We start from the raw sequence: 26,044 nt of genomic DNA, 5'->3' as shown, positions 1-26,044 counted from the left end.
TTTTTTTTTTTTTTTTTTTTTTACAGAGTTGGTCTAAAATTTCCCACAGCCAAGGTGGGATGCAAAATTGGGTGTGGATACATAGCTTGAGGTCATTCATAGGGAAAGCTCCTACCTATGCCTTGGAATTTTTTTAAGAGCATGATCTGTAAGTACTTTTATTCTGTTTTGAGATGATTAAAGCTTTATCATAATTATCTCATTGGAATTTTGGCATGGTTAAAAAAAGGGGTAGCAAGGTATATAAATGTGCACATGCATAAATATTTGTATTTATCAGTCCTGCCAATTTGTAGTAAAGAATTATTACCTTCAACTATAAGATTTAAAATATACATATATATATATATATATATTTTTTTTTTTTTGTTTCTTTAGCCAATCTAATTATTTTGGTTTTGATGTAATAATATTATTCTTATTTTTCTTTTTGGAAGGCATAACAAATTGAAGATATACTATATGATAGTAGGGCTAAAACAAAACTAAAAAAATAAACTAAAATCAAAGTAGAAATTTTATTCATATAAATATAAATATATATATATATATATATATATATATATATATTGTATTGCTTTCAAAGTTGGTTAAATTAATAATGTATATCATGTGTTGGATGGAATTCATGATATATGTAATGGTTAGTGGAACTCATTTGCTATTTCATATATCAATGTTTAGTATTTTTAAAATAGGCAAATACTTCCATTCTTCATATTTTTATAATAGGTCTTGACGCCTACAACGTCCCATTAAAGATTATGCCACTTAGTTTAGTGTTTTGAAGTGCATTGTTTTCCCATAACGTTGTACTGTAACAAGAATAACTCAAGATGTTGGTTATTGTGTCTTTTATATCACAGGTGTGTAACGATGTATATTTTCTTTATTTGTAAGCAGTCAATTTACGTATTTGCAAGCAAATTTAGTAAGGACAAGTGAAATGATTTGTTGGTGGTAATGTAGTTGAGAAGATTTTGGATTCATAAGTCAACCTTTTTAAAAAAAAAATGTGAGCTAATGTAATTTTTTTTATCCAAGGTTTTCTTATATATTGTTCAATATACATTTGGCAGTCAAACAGATTCATTTCGAATTGAATAAATTTTTTATTTCAGTTGTTTTCAATAACTGAAATTTAGTTTGCTTTTGGACGAATTCCGTCAGTTCATCAGCAATAAAATAGTGCACAAAACCGGGGTACAATGCACAATTAACCACCACAGGAAGATATTTTTAGTAGTTGGGAGCTACAGGAGTGGGTGCCGTTATAGGAAATTCAGTGTTTCTTCCAATGACTGCTATGCAAAAAAAAAAAAAAAAAAAAGACAGTTTGAAAATCCTTTAGAAGTTGAACTGGTAGCTGTTTTGCATTGCTAGAATTTTGCTCATGAAGAACAGAAAAAGGCTTATATTTTAGAAGGTTATTCAGGTATTGCTGCTTTGGTATATGAATGAAAATAATTAATTATTTACTGAGTTTTGATTTTGATTTTTTTTTTTTTTTACATATTCTGGAGTATTTAATAAAACCCAATTTTTGGATATGTAAATTCAAGTGCTATTTGAGAAGAATAGAAAGTAGTTTGTACCAACTGAGAAATTATTTTTTATTTTTTATTTTTTTATGTTGTTTGTGCAGAAATGGAAGTGTTTTTCTTTCAAAGTTCTTTTTGATAAGTAATTAAAGTAGAATTAGTAGTCTATCTAAAGTGAAGGAAATGTCTATACTTGGTGAAAATAAGAAATTTTACCTCTATTCTCTCATAGTCTGATGTAAAAAGTTAAGAAAACAGAAAATATCCAAACTGCTTGATGTGTTTAAATTTTGTAAAGATGAGATTTTAGATTCAATTCCTCTAGCTTGTATGTGCTTCAACTTTGGACATCGGTTTAGTATAATTTTCTAAAGAACCACTTGAATTACAACTTATCAAAAAATAAAACCATTTGAATTACAAGAACTATGTGCTTTTAATTATTAAAAAAAAAATCTCTTGACACTATAATGCTTATGACCATTACACACTTAAAACTTCCATAGTGGAAATTTGGTGGCTAGGATTGTAAGATGCATTCTTAGAATTCAGACTATAATAGATTGAGCAAATTGTAACCTAGCAAAGAAAAAATATGAATTTATTTTTCTTTTCCAATTTTGTTTTAGGTTCTTTGTTCTTTTATGGTTTTCAACTTTTCACAGATTTAATTTAGATGTTGTTTATATATTAAAATTTTCAATTGTTAACCACGTTTGATGCTTTATTTATTTATTTATATCTATTTAAGACTAGAACAACAATCTTTGGCATCTACATCAATCTGTTGCTTAGTGCTAAGTCTATAAAAGATCTTATAATACTTATAAGTACATCAAAGTTCTTTTTTATATCAGTTATGCTTTCTCTTATCAATCACTTACTTTCTACCAATGGAAATTAAAATATTGTTTCTTTGTATTTATACATTGGAATTTTACCTTATATTATTATTGAATATGTTCTCCTTACAAGGAGCTCAAAAGGTTGTATTAGTTTCTATTATTTCAAAGGTTACATTTAAATAGGTCTTCATTATGCTATTGCCTCCAGTTGGACAACAATCACCCATTTAGCACACCAAAGAATCCATTTGAGGGGGTTCTACATATGTGCTATAGTTTTTGCAGGTGGCTGATGATGACTCAATTCATCCAAGTGAAACAGAGCTGGCATTTATAGTACATTAGGCCTAGCTAGAATATGGATTTGCTCACTAGATGTTGCTTTGGTTAATAAGTACTTAGACTTTATTTTTTGCTATGGGGAATTTTGGACTTTTGACATTGTTATTGAACCTGACTCTACATCACACAATTGTAATTTTTGTTTTTTGAATTGATTGGCATTATTAAAACAAAGCCTTTAATAAACATATTAATTGTTGTATTTTATTGTATTGTTATGTCAATTTGATGGTATTTTAGAAGTGTAAAATTTGCCCTGCGCATTGCGCAGGTTAAATGCTAGTTTATCATAATAAGAGGAGTTATTCAAATATGACCTGTGTATGTATGTGCCTCTACAAAACTACATCTGTGACTAAGTCTACAAGTAGATGAGTTCATTCCATGGGGATGCCTTGAAATTATTAAGTCCACTAGTGGACGAGTTCATTATTAGGTCCACAAGTGGACGAGTTCATCCTATGGGGATGTATTGAAATTATTAAACCCACAAGTGGACAAGTTCATCCCATTAGGATGCCTTAAAATTGTTAAGTCCACCAGTGGACAAGTTCATTACTAGGTCCACTAGTGGACGAGTTCATCCCATGGGGATGCCTTCAAATTATTAAGTCCACAAGTGGACGAGTTCATTATTAGGTCCACAAGTGGGCAAGTTTATCCCATGGGGATGCATTGAAATTATTAAGTCCACAAGTGAACGAGTTTATCATTAAGTCCACAAGTAAACGAGTTCATTATTAGGTCTATAAGTGAAAGAGTTCATTATTAAGTCTATAAGTGGATGAGTTCACCAAAATAGACGGGTTCATCCCAATTATTCACTAATTCCTTTAGGGGACAAGTGCATCCTAACATGTATGCACAAAGATGGACGGACATATGCATATCTCAAAATAAGAATCAACACATAACAAAAGCATACCAAGAGTGACAGATAAAATAACAAAGTATAAAACCGACGCCATAAATTAAAAGAAGTGTTTACAACAAAGCCCAAAAACAAAAAGGGCACTTAACATTGTCTGAAAATAAGATGGGATAAAAAAAGGTTAAAAAATTAAAACCATACTGAAAGGTTCTGGGCATCCTGGGAGGAAGGGATCTCAGCATCCAAGGCAGAAGGGCTCTCAGCATCTTTTGAATGAGGGTTATCAGCAGATGGAACCAAGGGAATAACAAGTCCTTTGACAGTAGGTTGAGCAAGAATCACACTGTCACCTTTTGGATCCCACTCTAACTAAGTAGAGTCATCGATCTTCTCACTAACAGTGTCACCACTTGCAGGAGTCGTCGGCTCCGGGTCATCCATGGAGATCTTGGACAAGTCAAGGTCTGGATAAACAAACCCAACCTGCTTCAGGCAGTCATCAAAACCTTCACCATAGTAGATGGCACACACATCAATAAAAGACTACAAGGTCTTAAAATCCACCACGGCGTCGACTTTGGCCTTCTCCGTCAGCTCAAGAAGGGTCATCAGCTCCAACTCTAAGCTTTCCTTGGCCTTCTGCGCCTTCTCTCAGAGATAGGATTCTTGCTTCAATTTTTTAGTAACAGCCGTCAGCTCCTTTTTAAGGGTGCAGATGGCCTCCTTATATTGATCCATCTCCTTGTTTTGAATATCTTGACACTTCTAGAGCTGACAGATCATTCCCTCTCCAGCGATGCACCTGTCCTGGACTTCATGTGCACCAACGCCTGAAATAAAAAACAGCCGTCAACAAGGGAAGAAAACATGAAATGGAACAAAGTATGAGAAAAACATACCCTGGCTAGGTCAAAGAGGCCCGACGCCCCTAAGTCTTCCGTCATTTGCTCGGCACAAGGGTCCAAGTCCATCTCCTTGATGATTGACTCAACCATGTCAACGACATGTTCCTTATGCGTGAGAAGATGACGAATAGTTCCTTGGGTGACGGGACCGATCACTCTCATTAAACCCTTACTAGCTTCATGGCTGCGTTTGGGAGATGACAGCTACTTCGACTGTTTGTCACTAGCAGGAGTGCCCGGCCCTTTCTTGAGTGGACGGTCGTCCTTCCCCTCATTCTTTCACTTGGATGATCCTTTGATGATGACCTTGGGAGCTGACGAGGAGGCCCCCTCCTTCTCCTTCTGCTTGTGTTCCATGACTGACGCCCTTATCAAAACTCTTTGCCTCACTGCCTCCATTTCTACAAAGGGTAAGAGACAGACGTTAGATAAGCAGACGAAAAGAAGACAATGGGAAGAAAGAAGCAAAGGAATAAGAACTTACGCTGATGGGAGTATGTGTTTAGTCTACGAGCTGCAGGCGTCGGCATAGGACCACCACAGTAGGCATGCAACGTGTCGAGGGTGATCAAGTCCCTGCACTTTCGTTTGTCAAAAGGGATCCCAAGCACCCGACAGATGAAAGCCTTTTGCTCGTCGGTTATACGCAGACGAACAATAGTTGAAAAAGAGAAAAAAGCAGACGAAGTTAAACACTTAAACAAATAAATAAAGAAAAAGTGAAAATGCGGACAATGCGAGACCTGAATCCTTGATAATACCTCAAGTATTGTCAAAACCATAAGGCATCGTCACCCACTCTTCCGGACGGCATACCTAGTCCGTCACTTGGACAAAAAAGTATTTACCCTTCCAATTTCTATTAGAGTCGGGCATGTCCGACACCAGCCTATATGTCTTCTTCCTCGCTGCAAAATGATATATCCCCTTAGACGAGGAGATATGTTGGGATCTGTAGTACCAAAAGACCTTGTCTACAGTAAGCTGACAGTTTCCCCCACTAAGACGACCCCAAAGGATTTCAGCCCCTACGAATATCCTTTAAGCATTAGGGGCAATTTGGTTGACAGATAGACCTAGGAAAATGGCCAACTGACGGTGTAATGCCGTCAATGGTAATCCCAATCCTGCCGCAAACATGGCATCATACATGCTGACGCCCACAGTTTTCCCAAAAGTAGCACTTTTCAAACTTCCTGGGCAGACAGATTGGAATGTTATCAGGGATTTGGTAACAATCTCGTAATTTTTTGAAAATGTTAGTTGTCATCATCGGCTTGAAGTCGTTGACTATCTATATCGTATAACCATCCCTTGAGTTTCCTAAACTTCCTCCCTTAGGAGCTCTCTCATCACTTTCACCCTTGTCTTCGTCATCTTCTCCCTCGCACTCCCTCTCATTCTCCCCTTCTCCCTTGTCGAACTCTTCCTCATCTCCCTCTCTTTCCTCTACTTCCTCTCCGTCATAATCCAAAGAATGGGCAAACGGTTCTCTCCTTAAAGACCAGGATAAGCCCTCTTCGGGCCCATGACCTAATGGGTAGACTTCATCGTAGCTTGCTCCCTTACGGACTGACGACGACTACTCACTCGTCGGTTCTTTATCTCCTAACATCTATTCACCTACAAGTGATGGAAGTATTCTAAGAACCTATTTGACGGGTCTCTCTATAGAAGTGACGACCAACTAGAGAAACGGAAATAAAAAATGAATGAAAAGAGAAGAGGACTTACAAGATTAATAGACGATTCCGTGAAGGTGACAAGATTAGCAAGTTGACGGCAGCGAAGGTGATGAAATGACAGCTCTCTCTCTCTTAAGATTAGTGAAGATGAAATAAGCAAAGATGAAATAAGGAAAAATAAGAAGAGGTGGTGAGCACTATATAGGGAAAAAGAGCACGGGAAACGAAGCGACACCTTTATTCAGAAACGAGGCCAACAGCCTATGCCATGTGTCCTAGCATTTAATAAAATCTGCTCAAGAAGCCATTAATGAGCACCCTTTTTTCCAACGGATATGTAAGGTTGAATTTAATCAACCATCTTGTTGGCTTTATTCCGTGCTAAATTTGCTTGTAATTTAGCAATTAGTAACCCTGTGTTTAGGTGGGAATCATGTAAGGGTAATGTGTGAGAGAGTGTGAAGAAATGCTCAAGACTGTCCAATGAAGCAGAGACTCGCGGGTGGATCTCACGGGTGGCTCACGGCTTGCAAGCCACTAAAAGATGCACACGAGTGAAGTATGCAGAGAAGCTGAACCATCATGCCAGCTGTAGCATTACAGGACAAAAAGTTCAGACTGGCCATTCAGTTAGCTCGCGGTTTGGACTCGCGACTCAGTCAAGTCGGGAGGCCAAGTCACCAGTTCACTTTGTTATGGAAAAACTGACTCTTTGCATTCCTTTCTCACTCCAGTATAAATACCTCTTATACCCACGAAATATAGAGAGCTTCCAGAGAGAATTTTGAGAGAGAAACCCTAGAGAAAAATAAGATTGACTCACCCACAATCTTTACATAGTGAATCTTCAAATTCCTCAACTCTCACCCTCTACATTGTTACATCCTTAAGAGGTACACTAGCCAAAACCTTTTTTCACGATACCCATATCTGTGAGAAGGCTATTTGGTGCTTGGGAAGTAGTTAGGAAGGGACCAATTCATATTGGTTGATGCTATGGGTTATAGCAGAATCCGATTGGAAGGCGGTAGGGAGGTTTTACGCCGAGGGCTTCGGTTTCCTCTTCGATAACACATCGCTGTGTTGTCCTTGTGTTTGCATCTCTCTTCCTTAATCTTTGCCATTTAATTTATGTTGTGGATGTGATTTTATTTGGTTTAGATTATGTTATCAATTCTGTTTTAGCTTATTTACATTTTCCACACATACATTGTTTGTTGATAAGCTTGAATTGGTAATTTGTAAATTGGGGGTCTAAATGTTCATAGGTGTTTTATACACATTTTGAACTTTCATTTGGTATCAGAGCGGGTACACTTGTTGTGGTTTAAATACCTAAGTGTGATCCTTAACCCTTTATGTTTATTTGCCATGGATAGTGCTTTGTATGCCTCTATGCATATTTTGGATGTTGATGATTGTAGCATGCCACGTGTTTGTGAAAATACCTCTATGAGTGTTTATCCTCATGATTGTGATGACATGTTAATTGAATCATTGGGTATTGTTGATATTCCAAATGACAAACTCTTGAAGAAAAAGGCTAAGAAGTTTCAAAAGAATTTGAGCAAGTTATTTGGTGAAAAGGATGATTTGATTGCTAAGCTCAATGAATCCAACAAATTGGTTGAGAAATATAAGAAACTTGCTGAAAATTTTCTTGAAAAGCTGAAAGAGTTTGAATGTTTGAATATGGACTTGGATGCTAAACTTGTTTTGTCTAACAAACTTGTTGATGAGCTAATTTGTGAAAATGAATCTCTTAAAATGCATGACAAGTGTTTGATTGCTGAACCTATTGCTAAAAATGATGAAAATATTTGTTGCAATCATGTTGTGGTATCCGATCTTGTGCCTATTGTGTGTTCTACCTCAAAGGACAAATTGGTGTACATTCCTCCACATAAAAGAAATCAAAAGGTGGAGAGAAAGGTTGTTAAGTCAAAGCCTTCGTTTAGGTCTCAACCTAAGGCTTTGGATGGATCTAAGTTTGTTCCAACTTGCCACCATTGTGATGCGATTGGTCACATAACACCTCAATATCATAAGTTGAAGAGAGAACAAAAATATGTTGTTAGATCCCTTCCCAAAAAGCCTAGTGGACCTAAACACATTGTATGTCACCATTGTGGTGCCTTTGGTCATTTAAGACCTCAATGCTCTAAGTTTCATGCTCTTAAAATAATCAAAAGAAAAGAGAAACTTGAGCTTCATGGAAGTTGTGCTAAAAAGGGTAAACCGGATTTGAGTGAAAATAGCATGTTATTAAAGAAAGTGTTTAATGTTCTTAACTCCTTGACTATGTGCATCTCTGGTTCTCATTCTTTCAACCCTCGTCTCAGTTCTCATGAGACACTCATTCCAAACAATCATTTCGTTTAGATGAGGAAGGGTTCCTATGGTCGAGCTTTTGCTCTTTTGGTCCTTAATCTAATTCTTTCGATCTTTGTAGGACATTTCATGCATTAAATGCCATATCTTCATGCATTTTATGCATCTTTCATTTCTTTATATGCATTATTTTTGTTGTGATCTTACTTTTATGTTTTAGTTTTATGTGAGTAAAAATCCAAAACCACATAAAATGTGAAAAATTCAAAAAGTTTGATCATATATGTTTGAGCACATATCACATGTGAGTTTGGCCTAGTACCTTCGTACAAATGGCTTAGTGCATTTATAAGCTTAGCTTGTTATGTATGCACATCTATCTTTGTGAGAAAAATCTTGACATCTATGTGTGATTGTTGTAAATCGATTTTCAAGCTTGTTATGAATAATTAGTCAATAGTCTTGTTGGTTTTGATATATGCATAGACTTGTGCTTATATCTCTTCCCACTTTTTTATTTATTTATTTTTTTTGCTTAAAGAGCTCAACCAATGTAAATCTCAAAATAAAAAGAGATAATGAGCTGCAAAAGATGTCGCACATACTAGTATTCGACTAGGAAAAAGGGAAAACGACTTTTATGAAATTGTACGATGCCCAAAAAGCCAAAAGCTTATTCATCAAATTGAAATATCAAAAATTTTTGGCATCGATCTCAAAATGAGATGTATTGATTCAAAATGATCAAATGTTATGAATTGTAAAGAAGCCAAATAAAAAACTTCAAAAATATGTAATCATTTTCTTGTGAGAGGTCATATATGTTCATTTCTATAATTGAGATAGACCATTTGACTTAGTATTAGTTGTGTATGACTTGATTGAATTGATCATTGAAGTTTCACTCTAGACTAAGGACTATTCCACATTTGATACACACACACACGACACACATGCCTAATGTTCAATGAATGTCTTATTCATTTGTTCGATTGTACTTGTTTAAATGTGATGTGTGTGTGCTCAACTATATATGGATCAATCCAAAAAAGATTTTTGATCATTTTATATGTTTTGGGAAGTGATTTTTATCACTCTTTGTGTTCATGTTTAGTACTTACTTTTTTTTTCATTGTTTAAACATGTTCTATGTTGAAAAACAGGTGTTAGAGTTTTTCGCGACTCATCTCGCGACTCGCTAGTCGCAAAACCCCAGCCGTGAGCTCATCCAGAAGTTTTCGTGACTCACTCGCGACTTGCTCGCGACTCGCGAAAATCTTCGCGACTTAACCAGTCACGAAACGCCCAGAAACAACTTTTTAAAGAGCTTTTCATGGGAAACTTGTTTTTAACCTCTCTCATCCTCTCTTAAACCTCTATTTCACTATTTTTACATCAAAACTCAATCAATTTGAATGGTTTTTCATTCCATTAACATCTCTAGGGTAATTATAAACTCTTTTCATTAATTTTGATCCTTAGATTATGTTTTGGAGAGTTTTGTGCTCTTGGTTGGGATTTTCATCATAGGGGTTGGGGAGACTTAATTTTTGTCAAATTTTTGTATGGGATTGGTTTCTTTTGATGATTTGCTTTGGATATTGGCCCCTTGTGGCAAAAAGAACATGTATTAAGAGTGGATTTCATGATTTTCATGCATTGTTTTACATTGTTGTTTATAGTGTGCACGTTAGGTGTTTGATAAAATGCCTCTTAGGCATTTTCTCACTTGTTTGGATTCTGATGAGTACCAAACTTTAGGGTTTCTCATGTTTCCTCATTAGAAACATGTTTGGTTCATTGGTTGTGTATTTAACACACCTCACCACATATGTGCATTTTCCATGCAATGGTCATGCATTGCACATAGCCACCTCTTGCACACACTTTTGCTACCCTTGTCATGCATTGATTTATATCTTGTTTCTTCATCTTAGCATGTCATTTTTATCTTATATTTTGTAGCATTTTGTTTTGTCTTAGGTTTGAGCTTCATTTTCTCATTCATCTCGCACCCCTCATGCATTATTATCATTGTTCGTACCTTCATCTCTTGCTCTCTTTTCTCCTTGACCCCTTTGTCTATTTGTGTCAAAAAGAGAGAGAGTATACTCTAGAGTAGTATACCGGAGAGTTTTGTCATTTCTATATGACTCTTGTGCACATCCTTAGGGGGAGAAATTCTATTTCTCGTGCACATTTGTAGGGGGAGAGATATTCCATACGGGAGATGCATAGACCAAGGAGGAGAAGACATTTTGTTAATTAGAAAACTTTGTTTTTTTTGTTTTCTTGTTGGCTTTATGATGCTTGAAGTTATGCTTTGTTGTTCTCATCGCATCATGTTTGTATGTTGGACATGCATACATCCTTATGTTATTGTGCTTCATTGAACGCATGTTTGGATGATCATTTACTTTGCTATGTGATCATTGTAGTCATTTCTTTATGACTGTTTTGGTGTATGATCAAGTTGCTCACATGTTTCACATCATGTTTACTTGATCGCAATTTACTTGTTACATTATACTTGTCCTTTTATTACTTGTTTTACCTTGAGGGTCTAATGTGTTTTGTGCAAGTGTTTTAGGTTATAAGTATATATGTTCCAAGTGCATCACAGCTTCTCATCATTTTGAGGGAGAGAAACTTTAAGCACTTTTAGTTTATATTGTGCATTTTCTTTACTACATCACTTTTGTACCATCGCTTTGTAGCGTAGTACTTGTTGTTTAATGTTTTGCATTTTCTTTAAGTACATCATTTTTGTGCCCTAGTAGGATCTTGTTCCTAGATGCATATATGTTTGTGCATTGGTTGAGTGTTGGACATGCAAATGATACTTTGCATTGAGCTTATTAGCTTGCATGTTTGGATGATCATTCCATATGTGAATGAGCATTGTGGTCACTATTCTATAGTGATTCTTGTATGGTCAAGCCATGGTTTATTGCTTTATTCCATTTTGCTTGACCGCATTGTGCTTGCTTCATATGCATTACAAGTTTTCTACATACAATGATCAAATTGTGTTGTTGTGTTTTAGGAGATACTTGTTCTCATGATTCAAGAGCTTCATAGATTCTAGAGTTAGGTGTGAGTGAGTTTTGTTCAACTGTTCCCATCTCACATGTTAAGTCTAAAGTTTGTTTTAGAGTTTTATCATGGAATAGCCAAAGGGGGAGATTGTAAGGTTGAATTTAATCAACCATCTTGTTGGCTTTATTCCGTGTCAAATTTGTTTGTAATTTAGCAATTAGTAACCCTGTGTTTAGATGGGAATCAAGTAAGGGTAGTGTATGAGAGAGTGTGAAGAAATGCTTAAGACTGTGCAGTGAAGCAGGGACTCGAGTCTGGATCTCGCGGGTGGCTCGCGGCTTGCAAGCTGCCAGAAGATGCACACGAGTGAAGCATGTAGAGAAGTTGAACCATCATGCCAGCTGTAGCACTACAAGATAAAAAAATCCAGACTAGCCATTTAGTTAGCTCGCGGCTTGGACTTGCGACTTAGTCAAGTCGCGAGGCTAAGTCGCCAGTTCACTCTGTTATGGAAAAACTAACTCTTCGTATTCCTTTCTCACTCCAGTATAAATACCCCTTATACACACGAAATATAGAGAGCTTCCAGAGAGAATTTTAAGAAAGAAACCCTAGAGAAAAACAAGATTGACTCATCCACAATCTATACATAATGAATCTTCAAATTCCTCAACTCTCACCCTTTCTCTTGAGAGGTACACTAGCCAAAACTTTTTCTCACCATACCCATATCTGTGAGAAAGCTATTTGGTGCTTTGGAAGCAATTAGGAAGGGACCAATTCATAGTGGTTGATGCTATGGGTTATAGTGGAATCCGGTAAGCTAAAGAATAAAAAGGTTCGGCGTAACCTCGTTGTAGTAGGAGTTTGGAGGGCTTAGGTACACTGGGTAGATTAAATTTGGAGGGTCTTCTGTTGTTCATGTATCCCAACTTGATTATTTAGTGGATTATTGACCGCTTGGAGGGCGGCAGAGAGGTTTTACACCGAGGACTTCGATTTCCTCTTCGATAACACATCGTTGTGTTGTCCTTGTGTTTGCATCTCTCTTCCTTAATCTTTGCCATTTAATTTTTGCTATGGATGTGATTTTATTTGGTTTAGATTATGTTATCAATTTTGTTTTAGCTTATTTACATTCTCTGCACTTACATTGTTTGTTGATAAGCTTGAATTGGTAATTTGTAAATTGGGGGTCTAAACATTCATAGGTGTTTTATATACATTTTGAACTTTCAGGATAAATAGTAAAAGGAAAGCTACACTCCACAACCCGTCAGCTAAGATTGACAGATCCATGGAGTAAGGGGCAGCTAACAAGGGTGTTTTTAGGAAGAAATAAACTCGTTACATACAAAGAAGCTGACAACTCCATTGATCCTGTCAGCTTCATACGCATGTGAAGTTGTACGAAATTGACAACGCCATAAGCCAACGACATCACCCCAAGGATATCTATATAAGGAAATATCTTGCACCCCACGATTAACCCTAATCAAGGGAATCCCTATAAGGAAAGAATCCCACTAATTACGTATGTTTATAAGGATCTTCCCTACAAGGAAAGGCCCTCTCCGCCAAGAAATGAATGCCAGCTCTACGCTATTATAAAAGCCCTAAAACCCTCATAAATCAAGGTACGCATAATTTACCCCAGTTTTGGCACTCTAGAGTTGTGAAAGTTTTCTGACTTAACATTCGAAGGGTATTTGGTCAGTTCCACACCGGTACTCTCTGCAAAATCTCCTTTGTCTATATTACGCAGGTTCTATTTAGAGCACGTGAGGACCGTGTGACTCACTGATGATTTTTGGCATCATCACATACAAAATTCTTTGCATCTTAATTCACTATTTTCATTTCTTGTACTTCTACTCCTTTATATACCTACCCATAGCCCTTCATTCCATCATATATCAAATATACATGAAAAAAAAACATTGTTATTTACTTTCAATCTTTCGACACCACCTACCTAGCTCCAACATTATTGTCTCATCTAATCGTAACCGTTATGAGTTAGCTACAATCAAGTAAGAGGATTTGCATTTTATATTGAGTGACAGCAGCAATTACGATTTTGATGTTAAGGTTAGACGTTGTGGACTTATGGGTTTTGTAAAGAATGTGATTGACAATGTGTGTTTGAGTTGTGTATTTTGTTTTAAAATTAAGGGAAAAAGAAAGAAACATTTTATATCAAATTTTATTCTACAATATTCCTCTAAAGTTGTTTTTTTATTTCTCATTAATTGAATTGAATAATTATAATGGATATGTGTGTGCAATTTATAATTGTTTCTTCTTATGATAAATTCATTACTAACAAAGTTCTATAATAATTATGTTATAATATATGTACAAATTCTCCAAAACCATCTTACAAAAAACATTATCCATGCATCGGATAAACAACTTACTAGTTAATAATAATTGTACTGGTGGGGATCACTTTGGAATTGGATAAAACAAAAGAAAAAACGTGTTCCTTGTTTCAAGAACAGTCGGTAAGTGAATTTGAAATGTTTCTATATTTTATAAGACAATTTTTAGATTTTTTATTTTTTATTTTTTGCAGTGCTAACTAACAATTTGAAGATTCGACTTATCTGAAATGTAGATCCTAGATATCTCGTTAAAAACTCTGAGGCAGTTAAGTGACCATTTATATGTAATTTTAGTCACATGACTTTGTTAACGAGTCATATGATTTGTTTAAATAATATACATAGATAGTCTTTATAAATCACTCACTAAAGTCAATATCATACCGGTATCGGCCGTACTGGGAAAATATACTATATCAGCCACTAAACTAGTATTGGTACACCTATAAAATATACCATAAAAAAACCAGGTTGTACCGGGCATATTTTAGATGTTTCGGACAGTACAATAAAAATTTTAAAATGTCAAAAAATTGATTTTTGTTTTAAAAAACATGTTATATAAGCTAATACATTGGTTAATGTACTTAAGCTAATATTTAGGCTTATAAAATATGTGTATTTTAAATTTTATGTTGATAAATATAAAAATAAATAAATTCATACTTATATAAATAAACACAAACACACACATATATAAAAAATAAAAAAATAAAAAAAGAGATGTGATATACAGAGAGTTGTGAAATATTGTGTTATAATAAAGGGTTGTGTTAATGGGCACCTTAAGGTGCCTGTTAATACCCAGCTTTTATGACTGTCTCACACACTTTATGTAGTCTTTTTATCAGATGTTAGGTCAGCTTTATAGGAAGAAAGAAAAATTAAGAAAGAGACCAAAATACAGTCTTTTTTAAAAAATTAATAAAGAGACCAAAATACTGTCTCACACACTTTATGCAGTCTTTTTTTCACATCTCTCACCAACTCAAGCCTTTAGTCATATTTCTATGTTTATCCTTTAAAAAAAAAAAAAAAACCATCTCACAAGAAACAATTAACATCAGTACATCCAAGAGAAAACCATCTCAAAGGAAAACAACCAACATCAGTACATCCAAAAAAATAAATCATAAGAACATATGAGAAATGCCTAAGATGCCGCCAAAATCAGTGGCAGCGCCATGTTAAAGGGAGGGGCTTCAAATCAAGGTTTTAAATACCAGAATTGAGGGAGATGAATTGGGTTGATGGTAGGGAAATCAAGGGGGAGACGAACTGAGTTAGAAAAGAAATTTGTGAAAAAAAATAAATAAATAAAAGACAGAAGTTGAGCCATAAGGTTTTGGTGGTGACTATTACTTAGAGGTTATTGGGTATTTAGAATAAAAATAGAAATGGGGGGAAGAGAGTAGGTGAGCTGGAGCTAGTCTATGGGGAGAAGATAAAAATATTAAAAGAAGCAGAAAGGAGTAGCAGAGAAAAGATAAAGGTGGTTGGGAGAAGGTAAAGGTGAAAGAAGATAAGGGTAAGGGTGAAAGGTGGGATACGTGTCCATCATGCGGAATATTACAAAATAAAAATTACAAATTGTGTTACAAACACGACAATTTATCACAAAATTTACACAATAGTTGAGGTATCAAATCTTTCATATGTCAAAATAAAATTAAATAAATTAATAAAATATTATACTAGGATTGGCCACAACTAAAAACAAAAAATACTGTCAAATTTATTGTATCTCCAAACTTTTTAAATTAGTGCTATTTATACAATATTTTCATAACAATATCATAATAAAGTTTAAGCAATAAGTTGTTATTGGTTTTCATTTGGACCTACTAGTGACATTAATATTTTTTTATCTACCATTAACCAAAAAGAAAAACTAATGAAAAAAAAAAAAGAAAAGACAGGAAGATCCAATCTATATCTATATCTATATATTATATCTAAAAGCTGAAGCGTAGTATTTATTGTTACTACACTCCAGTTCAGCCACATCATCGCCATGTCACAAAGTTTTTTTCTTTTCCCTTTTTTTTTTTTTTGGGTTTCCACTTCACACATTTTCTTTAATCAATCCCATTTTCTCTCTCTCAACTCATCATCTTCCCATCAAATAAACGGCTAATGTTTATACTATTATTGACTTTCCCATTGAATCCAAATTGCTTTCATTTCAGCAATCAATCTCTCTCTCTCTCTCTCTCTCTCTCTCTCTCTCTCTCTCTCTCTCTCTCTCTCTCTCTCTCTCTCTCTCTCTCTCTCTCTCTCTCTCCTTATCAAAAAAATGGCTTTTCTCCCCATCAAAACATTCAATTGCCTCCCTTTGGATTTAAAACCAACCCATTTAATTTTTTATATATAGATTTTGAAAGTCTATTTGAGATCACCAAATTACAACTAGAATTGGAAAGTCTATTTGAGGTCAACTTTTCTTTTTCTTCCCTTGAACTTCTTTTCTTTTTTGCTGCAATTTTTATGGTTTGTAGTTTGTATTACTTTCATTCTACCCCATAAGTCACCAAATTACAACTAGAATTGGAAACTCTATTTGAGGTCAGTTTCTCTTTTTCTTCCCTTCAACTTCTTTGCTTTTCTGTTGCAATTTTTATGGTTTGCAGTTTGTATTGATTTTCTATTTCAGGGTTGTAAATACCATATTTCTTTTTTCTCTTTTTCAATTTTCAATTGATAGTCTGTTTCTTTGTATTCATGTTCACAATTTTTCTTTACATAATCGCGTTTTACCCATTAATTTTTTTTTTTTTTTTTTTTTTTTTTTTTTTTTTTTTTTTTTTTTTGTATCTAAAGAATTGGAATGCATTTTTTTGTTTGAGTACATGACCATTTTCCTCCCTTTTGTTTATTTTATTTTCTGAATGGCTTTGTAATTTTTTTTAAAATTAAATACTACATAAATTCTTGCTAATTTTCTTTTAATCTCATCTAAGTTTATGCTGATTTTTGACTTCTTAGGATAACTTGGAAGAAGAAACAAAATATTATGATTGATAGGTATGGACCATATGATCCTCTTTTTCTTTGTATTTGGGATTATAACTTAGCTTTATATGGTTATTTTCATTATTTTTTTGAAAAATTACAATGTAAAGGTTTATATTGGATTTTCTTTTCCAGGGTTGTAAATACCATGTTTCTTTTTTTCTTTTTCCTTTTTTTTTTTCTTTTTATTTTATTCTATTTTTTTAAAATTTTCAATTGATAGTCTATTTCTTTGTATCCATGTTTATAGTTTTTCTTTACACAATTGTGTTTTACCCATTAAAATTGTTTGTGTCTAAATAATTGGAATGGGTTTTATTGCTTTAGTACATGATCATTTGCTTCCCATTTGTTTATTTTATTTTCTAAATGGCTTTGTAATTTTTAAATTAAATACTACATAAATTCTTGCTAATGTTCTTTTAATCTCATCTAAATCTATTCTAATTTCTACCTTCTTAGTTCTTAGGATAACTTGGAAGATGAAACAAAATATTATGATCAATAGGTATGGACCGTATGGTGTTCCTCTTTTTCTTTGTATTTGGGATTATAATTTAGTTTTATATGGTTATTTTCATATATTTTTTGACAAATTATTATGTAAATTACATTGTCATAAGTCAGACATACTAAAGGTTTTTTTTTTTTTTTTTTAAAAAGATCTAATCTCTAATTCTTACCACTTATCTTCTCAAAAAAAAAAAAAAAAAAAAAAAAAAAAATCTTACAAATTAAAATTTTAAGGAAATAACTTTTGGACACTTACAATGTTTAATTATTGCATCCATTTTATGACTGTGGACATGCATGCAATATTGATTTATGTTTTCCATGGTAATACTAATGTTCATTACTTTGGAATTAAAAAATTCTCTCAATTGAAGCATATACCTCGGTGTGATCTCATTCTTAAGAAATCTTGCAACTTAATTCAACCATGCTAACCAATATATATAAACAAATAGAATGATTTTGTACAGTCCAACACGAATTAAATCATATTACCTTAGTTAGCTTAATTAAACTTTTCTAATTCTCGAGAGGAAAAAAAAAAAAAAAAACTCAAACTTATTTCTTGTATCTTATTCTGAGTTCAATTTGGCTATGATATGTTGCACTTCAATACATCATACTCCTTAATCTATATATATATATATATATATATATATATATAAAACCGAAGCTTTTGAAGCTCTCACAATTTTCCACGTTAGAATAATATTTAAATAAAATTATTTTTGTTTAGTCTAAACTTAACCAAAAGTAAAACTATATCTCTCTAACAAGTCCAACTTAAACTCAAACTCATCATTATCATTTTTTTTAACTATATAATGCATATTTGTTTTGTACTGCACCAACACAAACATAAAGCCTTTTAGGTTTTCTTTCTTTCACACAAAGTCACAAAAACCTCACTGTACGACACCAAGCCACCAACACATGTATTAAAATTCATTAGTATCTCTGCCTCTCTCTCCTAGGTGAAAGTTGTTTTTCCACTCTCCCTTTTTTTTTTTTTTTCTTCTCTTGGTGTTTAAATTTTAGAAATTATTTGTTTAATATTTCTTGGAATTTTTTATGTATAGATTGCTTTGATTGCCCCCTTCACTGAATTTGCTTCCCTTACTCTCTCCTCCGCATCCTCCTTTTGTAAGTTTATCATATTTTTAACTGAATTGTTGGTTTATTTATTTATTTTTTTTAATTTAGGTTTTGAACGATAAAATAGGCTTTGCAAAGTCACTACTTACTGTCCATAGCCAACAAGAGTTACAGTACATGAGCCATGGGTGTGCATGGGGATGTGCCCAGGGATGTTCTTTTCTACTATCTTTACGAAGTTATAATATTGCGGTATTCAAGTAGAGCAGTTAGTTTCAACAAGTCTCTTTTTTAGTTTTTAAATTATTCATAGGTTTTTAGACATCTATATTAATTGAGATTTATTTGACTTTAGGTCTTATTCTTTTGTGGACTAATTGATCATGGATTGTTCATTTTATTTAAATAAAATTATTTTTGTTTAGTCCAAATTTAATAATAAGTGAAACGCTATCTCTTTAACAACTCCAACTTAAACGTTGATAATTTATCTCCAAATTTGCAAGGTTAATCATGAACACTATAAAAGCAAAGCAAACCCCAATATATTTTTTTAAGCCGTGTAGAGGTATGATCTCTTCTTATGTTATTTTCTTCTCTACTTTGTTTTTTGAAAAAAAAAAAAAATTTATTTTATGGTTTTTCATGTATTTTTTAAAAAGTAATTTTCATACATGAACCACCAAACTCTCTTTAGCCACTTTTTACAAGATAAAAAAGCTTGCAATAATTGAAATTATTCTTTTGAATATAACTCATTTTTCTCTTATATTTGTCTATTGTTTAGTCATATATATTTTGTTTTGTTTCAATAATTTCTAAGCAGTGAACCATTTGATTCTTTAATATTTTTTGATTTTTCAGAAGTTTTAATATCTGAATTTTTGAGTTATTTTTTTGCAGTATCTAAAACTGTCTAACAAATTTTTTGTATGCTATTGCATGTTCAAACAATAGCTTCTTCATCAAATTGTAACACAAATTGAAGTCATACAAAAGCAAATTATGCAATGGTGTAGTTTCTTAAAATTTTTATAAAATTTAGTCTACCTCAAAAATAGGTAGATTCCCGTGTATAGCACGGGTTAGCGATTAGTTATACATAAATATGATAGAAATAATATATAGATAAATACAGCAGGAAATCAACTAGGATTTTTTTTTTGGTACTTAAGAAAAAAAATTCTTAAATGCATACTACAAATTCCACTATTATTATGATTCTTAAATAATATATACTTAAATATTCACTATTTGCTCTTTTAGATATGTAACCAATTTTTTCCCCCTAAAGTGGGTATAATTTTCCTCTTTTTTTTGGCAAGGGGTATAATTTTCCTCGTAAATTATTCCTAAGAGGCATTTTTTTTTTTAGTAACTAAAAAGTCCTTTTTTTAGGGGAGGGGGTGGAAGTAACCTAAAAGGCAAGAGTTAAAACAATTAATTTCTCCGTACAATTTCCCTTCTGGTATAATTGGGGGGAAAAATTCGTTCCCTACCTATATATTTCTTTTATCTAATTGAAAAAAACAAACCATAGAATTCTCATTTATGAATGAAAGTCTACAATTTTTCATAAACTTATATGGTAGCCCAAAAATCCTTTATTCAGACTTATTATTATGTTACCACATTAGATTTGATGAGTTTTTTTTATAAGAACATACACACACACACACACACACACACAAATTTTTCAATTACCAGAACATACAAAGTCTCTTCCTCTTCCCTAACCTTCCCCTCCCTCAACGCTTATTTATTGTATATAACTTTTCCCCTTCTCCTACATAACTTTTATATTTATATATGTTCTCCTTTAATCTCACTTAAAAGCAATAAGCATAGTATTTGTGATGGAATTTTTTTTGTTTAATTATCACTACATTTTTTTTTATATCTACTATCATAGGTACCTCTCTCTCTCTCATTTCAATTTCTCTATAATCTTGATCTTCTATTTGTTAAAATTTAGAAAATTTAGAAATTGTGTTTGACTTCATCTTACTAGGTTCTTTTTCATGATCATTGGTTTATTTGATGTGAGTTGGCCTAAAGTTGAAGACCTGGGAGATATCAAACAAGATACAATTGCTACATGAAAATTATAGAAATCAAGAGTATTAATATATACAAAAACAAATATGGACCTATATAAATAATTATACCGTGAATACGTTTGCTTTTCCCTACCCCTTTTACGTTATTTATTGATTGACTAAGGTCAACTACACATTTAGCTTCCTTAGTTTTAATATTTTTCAAATTGTATGGAAAGGAAAAATAGAAATCAATATATGTTTTGGGGAGAAAATTTTTTGTAATAACTAATTCTCATGTATGAGTTTAGTGATTATGAAAATATAAATTGTTATAACTTTGTTTAATAATTCTTATGTGATAAAGTGGAAACAAAGTTTGAATAAATTTCTCATTAATTTCTCAAGAAATGCAAAATAATGTTAGCTTTCATATGAAACCTTCAAGATTCATTTTTATGTTCTAATAAAAATTATACATTTTCCATTTTTTTAATTGTGTTCTGTTTTGATGCATATCTCACTATATTATATCGTATTACAAATATTGTCATATATAATAATTGAAAGTAAAATGCAACATGTTTCCTTGCCAAAACTATTTATATTTATACAAAAAAATCAAGATATAGACTTCTTTACTTGCATAAAATATATTATATATATTACAATGTAATCACATTATTGTGTGATGAATTTGGGACTATTACTTATAATTCTCAACTACAATTCTCATTCTTTACTTGGCAAAAAAGAATATGACGTCAAATTTTCCCGTGCATTGCGCGAGTTTGCGACTAGTAAGAAATTAAAGATGAAAAAAGAAGATGAAGGTTTGTAAACCAAACAAATAAGGAAGAATAAGAGAACGTAATAAATTTTCTTCTTCAACTCTTTACCCTTTATTTATTCTGCTATATGAGGCTAGAGGTGTTCAACCAACTCGTTGATTAGCCAAAACCGATCTACCTAACCCAACCCACCTATATTTAATATATATTTTAAAAATATATGATATAATTTTATTATTTATTCTTTTGTTTATCAACTGAGTTAGGATAGAGCTATATTATAGGTTATAAATTTGCGCTTATTTGTATTGGTGTTGTTTGAATGCTCAATTAATTAAAAGTTTTTTTTAATTCCAACCTGATCTAGGTGGGCTAGGCTAGGTTAGATCTTTTTTTGACCCGACTATGGTGGACCGAATTGAAAATACTCCTCAACCCAACCCATTCACACCCCTATATAGGGCAATGGTAGTGAGGCATGAGGTAGTAGGGACTGAAGAAAATTAGTAATTTTGATTGAATTGTTTATGCTATGGGTATGCCCAAAAAAAAAAGTTAAAACAATAAAAAATAATAATAAGTTGTCAAAGTTGATACTTTAAAGACCAATAACAATCACTTGATACTTTAGAGACTAAAGCACTGGTAGATAAATATTAGGGACTAACAATGTAATATCAGCGTGGATCAGAGTTTAGGTTTGAATCCCTTATAAATGGGAAATTTAGGCATGATTTAAATTTCTTCAAGAATGTTTAATTTAAATTAGTATTTATTGGATCCCTTATAAATATTTAGGTAAATTCAGTATAAAAAAAAAACAAAAAACAATAAAAAAGAAAGAGTAGGAAGAAGCGTTTTAGTACTATGACATAATATTGAAAATGATAATGTGAATATTCACTAGCATAATATTGTCAAAATGGAAATGTAAAAAAATAAAAAAAGATGAGAAGCGTCAAAATTAACAAAGGCATTATATTGTCATGGAGAAGCATCTTAGTCCAATGACATAATATTGTCATAATTAACAAACACAATACTGTCGTAATTGTTTTCTTTTAAAAGCTCAAGAGTTTATGCCAAACATTTCAAAGAAAATATTGGATTCAATCCCATTTCACTTGAAGTACATTTTTTTCTTTTTTTCGCACCATATGAGGAAGTACAATTATCTTTCTCTGGACATGTTGAGATGTTATAACCAACATGCTTGCAAAGGCCACAAGACTTCTTTTTCTTTCCAAGTTCTCTTCCACATTTCGTTCGTTTTTGCTTCGGGCGACCTTTTGTCTTTATGGGTGGAGGACAATTAATGAAGCAATCTCCATTAATCATATCATTAACATTAGTATCAACCATATTTTCCTTGTCATTTTCATCATCCACCACTAGCAATTCTTTTTCACTTAATGATGCTTCATGACACCAACGTGGTAGTAAATACAAGGATGGAATTTGGTAACAATCTTATGAAGGAATACACTAAGTACGTGATAACAAAGTATACCCAAAAATTCAAAATTCTTGCAACTACAATATGTCATCTTACCATCCCATAATACTTTGTTCCTTTGACTAGTTTCATCTTTATAATATTGTAGTACAAATTCAATACAATTTTCTTGAAGCACCGAATATTGTGTTGCTCTCCCAAACTCCTCTTGAAAAATCTTGAAAGCATAGGGCGTCAAAACACTATGTGCTTGGTCTTCTAACTGTAACATTGATCTTAAAGAAGAACCTCTATATGTCTCCAACATCGTATCATGTGATTGTGTTTGCTCAATATCTTCAATGGCAAGATCAACCTAAAATTTCAAATAGTAAAATAAATTAAAAACTTTTTTATGATACATGAAGACTACAAATATTAACAAATAAATAAAGAAAATTATACAACAAAAGAAATCAATGGTAAATAATGACTTACTTGTTTGATGAGTTGGATCAAGTTTGTGTGAGAACTAACAAACCGTTTACTAAATGCATTTATACTTTCCAATCTTCCGGTTGTTGTCATTCCACCAAAAAATGCCCACGAAGGTAACATGGTACCCAAAAGTGTTTGATTTGATATAAACCAATTACATGTTTGTTAGAGAGCATGTCATATTTTGTCATAACTTGAAGCCATTGATTGTCAAACTCATCACATGACTCTAACTTATATAACTTATAGAAGTCCATGCACCAATTTGAATATTGATTACGAAGAATTGATGTAAACCAACTGCTAAATTTAGTGGTAATATGCCATATACAAAAGGCATGCTTTGTAGCTGGCAATTCTTTTGATATTGCCTCTGTAAACCATGGATCTTGGTTCGTCAAAATTGCCTTGGGTTGATTCTTCACCAAGCATGCAAAAGTCTGCTAATCAAATACAAATTTACTAAAGCATGAAAATATTTCAAAGGATATACATTATTATTCTACTAATTAATCAAATTAAATTTTAAAAATAATTGTACAAATTTATAAGACAAAGAATATACCTTCATTAACCATCGAAAGACACTTGTTGTTTCATTTCGAAGAAGTACACTACCAAAGAAAATTGTCTTTCCATGATTATTGACACCAACAAAAATACTAAAAGACATATCATAAGCATTCGCCTTATAAATAGTATAAAAAAAATAACACTTCTCCATATTTTTGGTACCAATCAAAACAATGAGTAGGTGACCAAAAAATATGCTCCAATCCATTTTCTTCATCGGTTGTAAATGCATATTGGAATCTAGAGTTCTCTTCTTTAGCAACTTTGCAAAATTGTAGAAGATCCATAGCATCATTCTTTGCATTCTTCCTCCTCATTTTCACATAAAGATTATGAATATCCCTTTGAAAAAATGGAAGTTGTCCATGTTTCAAATGCCTCTCAAGTTCCATAACACGCATTACCTCTCTAATTGAAAGTTCAACTTCTTTCAATAAGAAAATGTGTATTCATCATCTATAGTGATAACTCAATTGGCTGGAAGAAATCGCACTTTCGAAGGAGAGAACAAATCATGATTGTGGTCTACAACAAACTTAGTGACATGCCATTCTTGAGGAAAAATATCAAATGACTTTTGCAAAATGATACTTAGATGAGCTTTACATCCACATTTTAAAGACTTACTATTTTGTTGCTCCTTAGATGGATCCATTTTTTTTTTTTTTTTTTTTTTTTGTGGTTGTTTACCTTGTCGATGACAAAAGAAATCACATCTTACTATTTTTTTTTTTTCTCAGTACGACCTTTTCGAATTGTAAAATCATATCGATTTGCATAATTTTTATAGAAAATGAAAGCTTCTTCTTCATTGGGAAAACATTGACCAACAAAAGGCTCAAACTCATTTTCTATTCAATTTATATCTTTATGTTCTTCAATAACTCTCATTTCATCTATTGGACATTCATTCCAATCAATTATTTCATCTCCATAAGTATTATTATTTTTTCCATCATTTGGAAGCTCATTTAATTCAACAAAATTCTTTGAAACACTTCCATAAACCTCACTTGCAATCAAATCATCATCAACTTGTGCTATATTAAAACAATTTAAAAAAAAAAAAACAATCAACATCATATTATATGATATATGAATTATATATTACAAATAAAATGAAAACAATAGAACCTTTTTGAGACAATTCATTTAAGTCAAAACAATTCATTGGAACAAATTGATGAGTCTTGCTTGCATCTACATTGTCATCCATTGGTGCTATATTAAAACAAGAGTTTAAAATAAAAACATCATATTCTATGATAAATGAAATGTAAATTTACAAATAAAATAAAATTATGTTACCTTCTTGAAGGGGTTCATTTAAGTCAAAACAATTTTTTGGAGTGAAGTAGTGAGTCTCACTTGCAACTACATTCCCATCCATTAATGTTATATTAAAACAAGAGTTTAAAAATATTCTAAGATATATGAAATGTAAATCACAAATAAAATAAAATAAAATAAAATTATAATACCTTCTTGAAGTGGTTCATTTAAGTCAAAGCAATCTTTTGGAGCAAAGTATTGAGTTTCACTTGCAACTACATTCCCATCCATTGGTGCTATAATATACATGTATTAAAAATAAAAATTAACATCATATTAATTTTAACCTATTTTTCAAAAATAACTATGAATCAAATAAAATGCAATAGTGGTACCTTGTTTAATTATTTCTCAATACTTCATTGACATTTCTTTATCCCTTCTTATCTTTGATATTGGTAAAGGGGAAGAAATTGAGTTTGATATTGGTAAAGTGAAAGAAAGTGAATAGTAAAATATTGGTAAAATAAAATTTGGTGGAAAATAAAAAGTTAAATGGAGGAAAATGTGTGAAGAGGGGAATTTTGTCCAAAAAAGAAAAATACCCCTGCTGCCAGCCGTATCTTCTTTAAGGGGGCAATTTTGTCCAATATTTTTTTGCCAATTGGTGTGGAATCCATTGTGGCAAATCTTAACAAGCACCAGTCATGACTTTTTTAAAAATTCCCCCCTTCCTACAATTTTAGTGTTTTTTTTTTTTTTAAAGAGTTTTAACTTATGGCGTCTGCTCTTAATGATAACTCTTTATTATCAGACCAATAACCAATCAGTTTTTGGTATAGGCGGGAATTGAACCCCTGATCTCTTATA

General features: G+C 32.5%; 1 long non-coding RNA gene and 1 pseudogene across 1 annotated transcript; one reads left to right on the top strand and one right to left on the bottom strand.

Annotated features, from left to right (window-relative positions):
* The first annotated feature begins 620 nt into the window (after positions 1-620).
* On the top strand, positions 621-1,478 carry LOC115962637. The gene is made up of 2 exons (XR_004085495.1): positions 621-781; positions 1,045-1,478. It is a non-coding gene; the product is annotated as an uncharacterized LOC115962637 (long non-coding RNA).
* Positions 1,479-3,788: 2,310 nt separating this feature from the next.
* On the bottom strand, positions 3,789-25,465 carry LOC115964631 (annotated as a pseudogene).
* Between the last annotated feature and the right edge of the window lie 579 nt (positions 25,466-26,044).

Source organism: Quercus lobata, chromosome 10, assembly GCF_001633185.2.
Source record: "Quercus lobata isolate SW786 chromosome 10, ValleyOak3.0 Primary Assembly, whole genome shotgun sequence".
Taxonomy (NCBI): domain Eukaryota; kingdom Viridiplantae; phylum Streptophyta; class Magnoliopsida; order Fagales; family Fagaceae; genus Quercus; species Quercus lobata.
The sequence above is the reverse complement of the archived record's forward strand: the minus strand, read 5'-3'. Positions and strand labels throughout refer to the sequence as shown.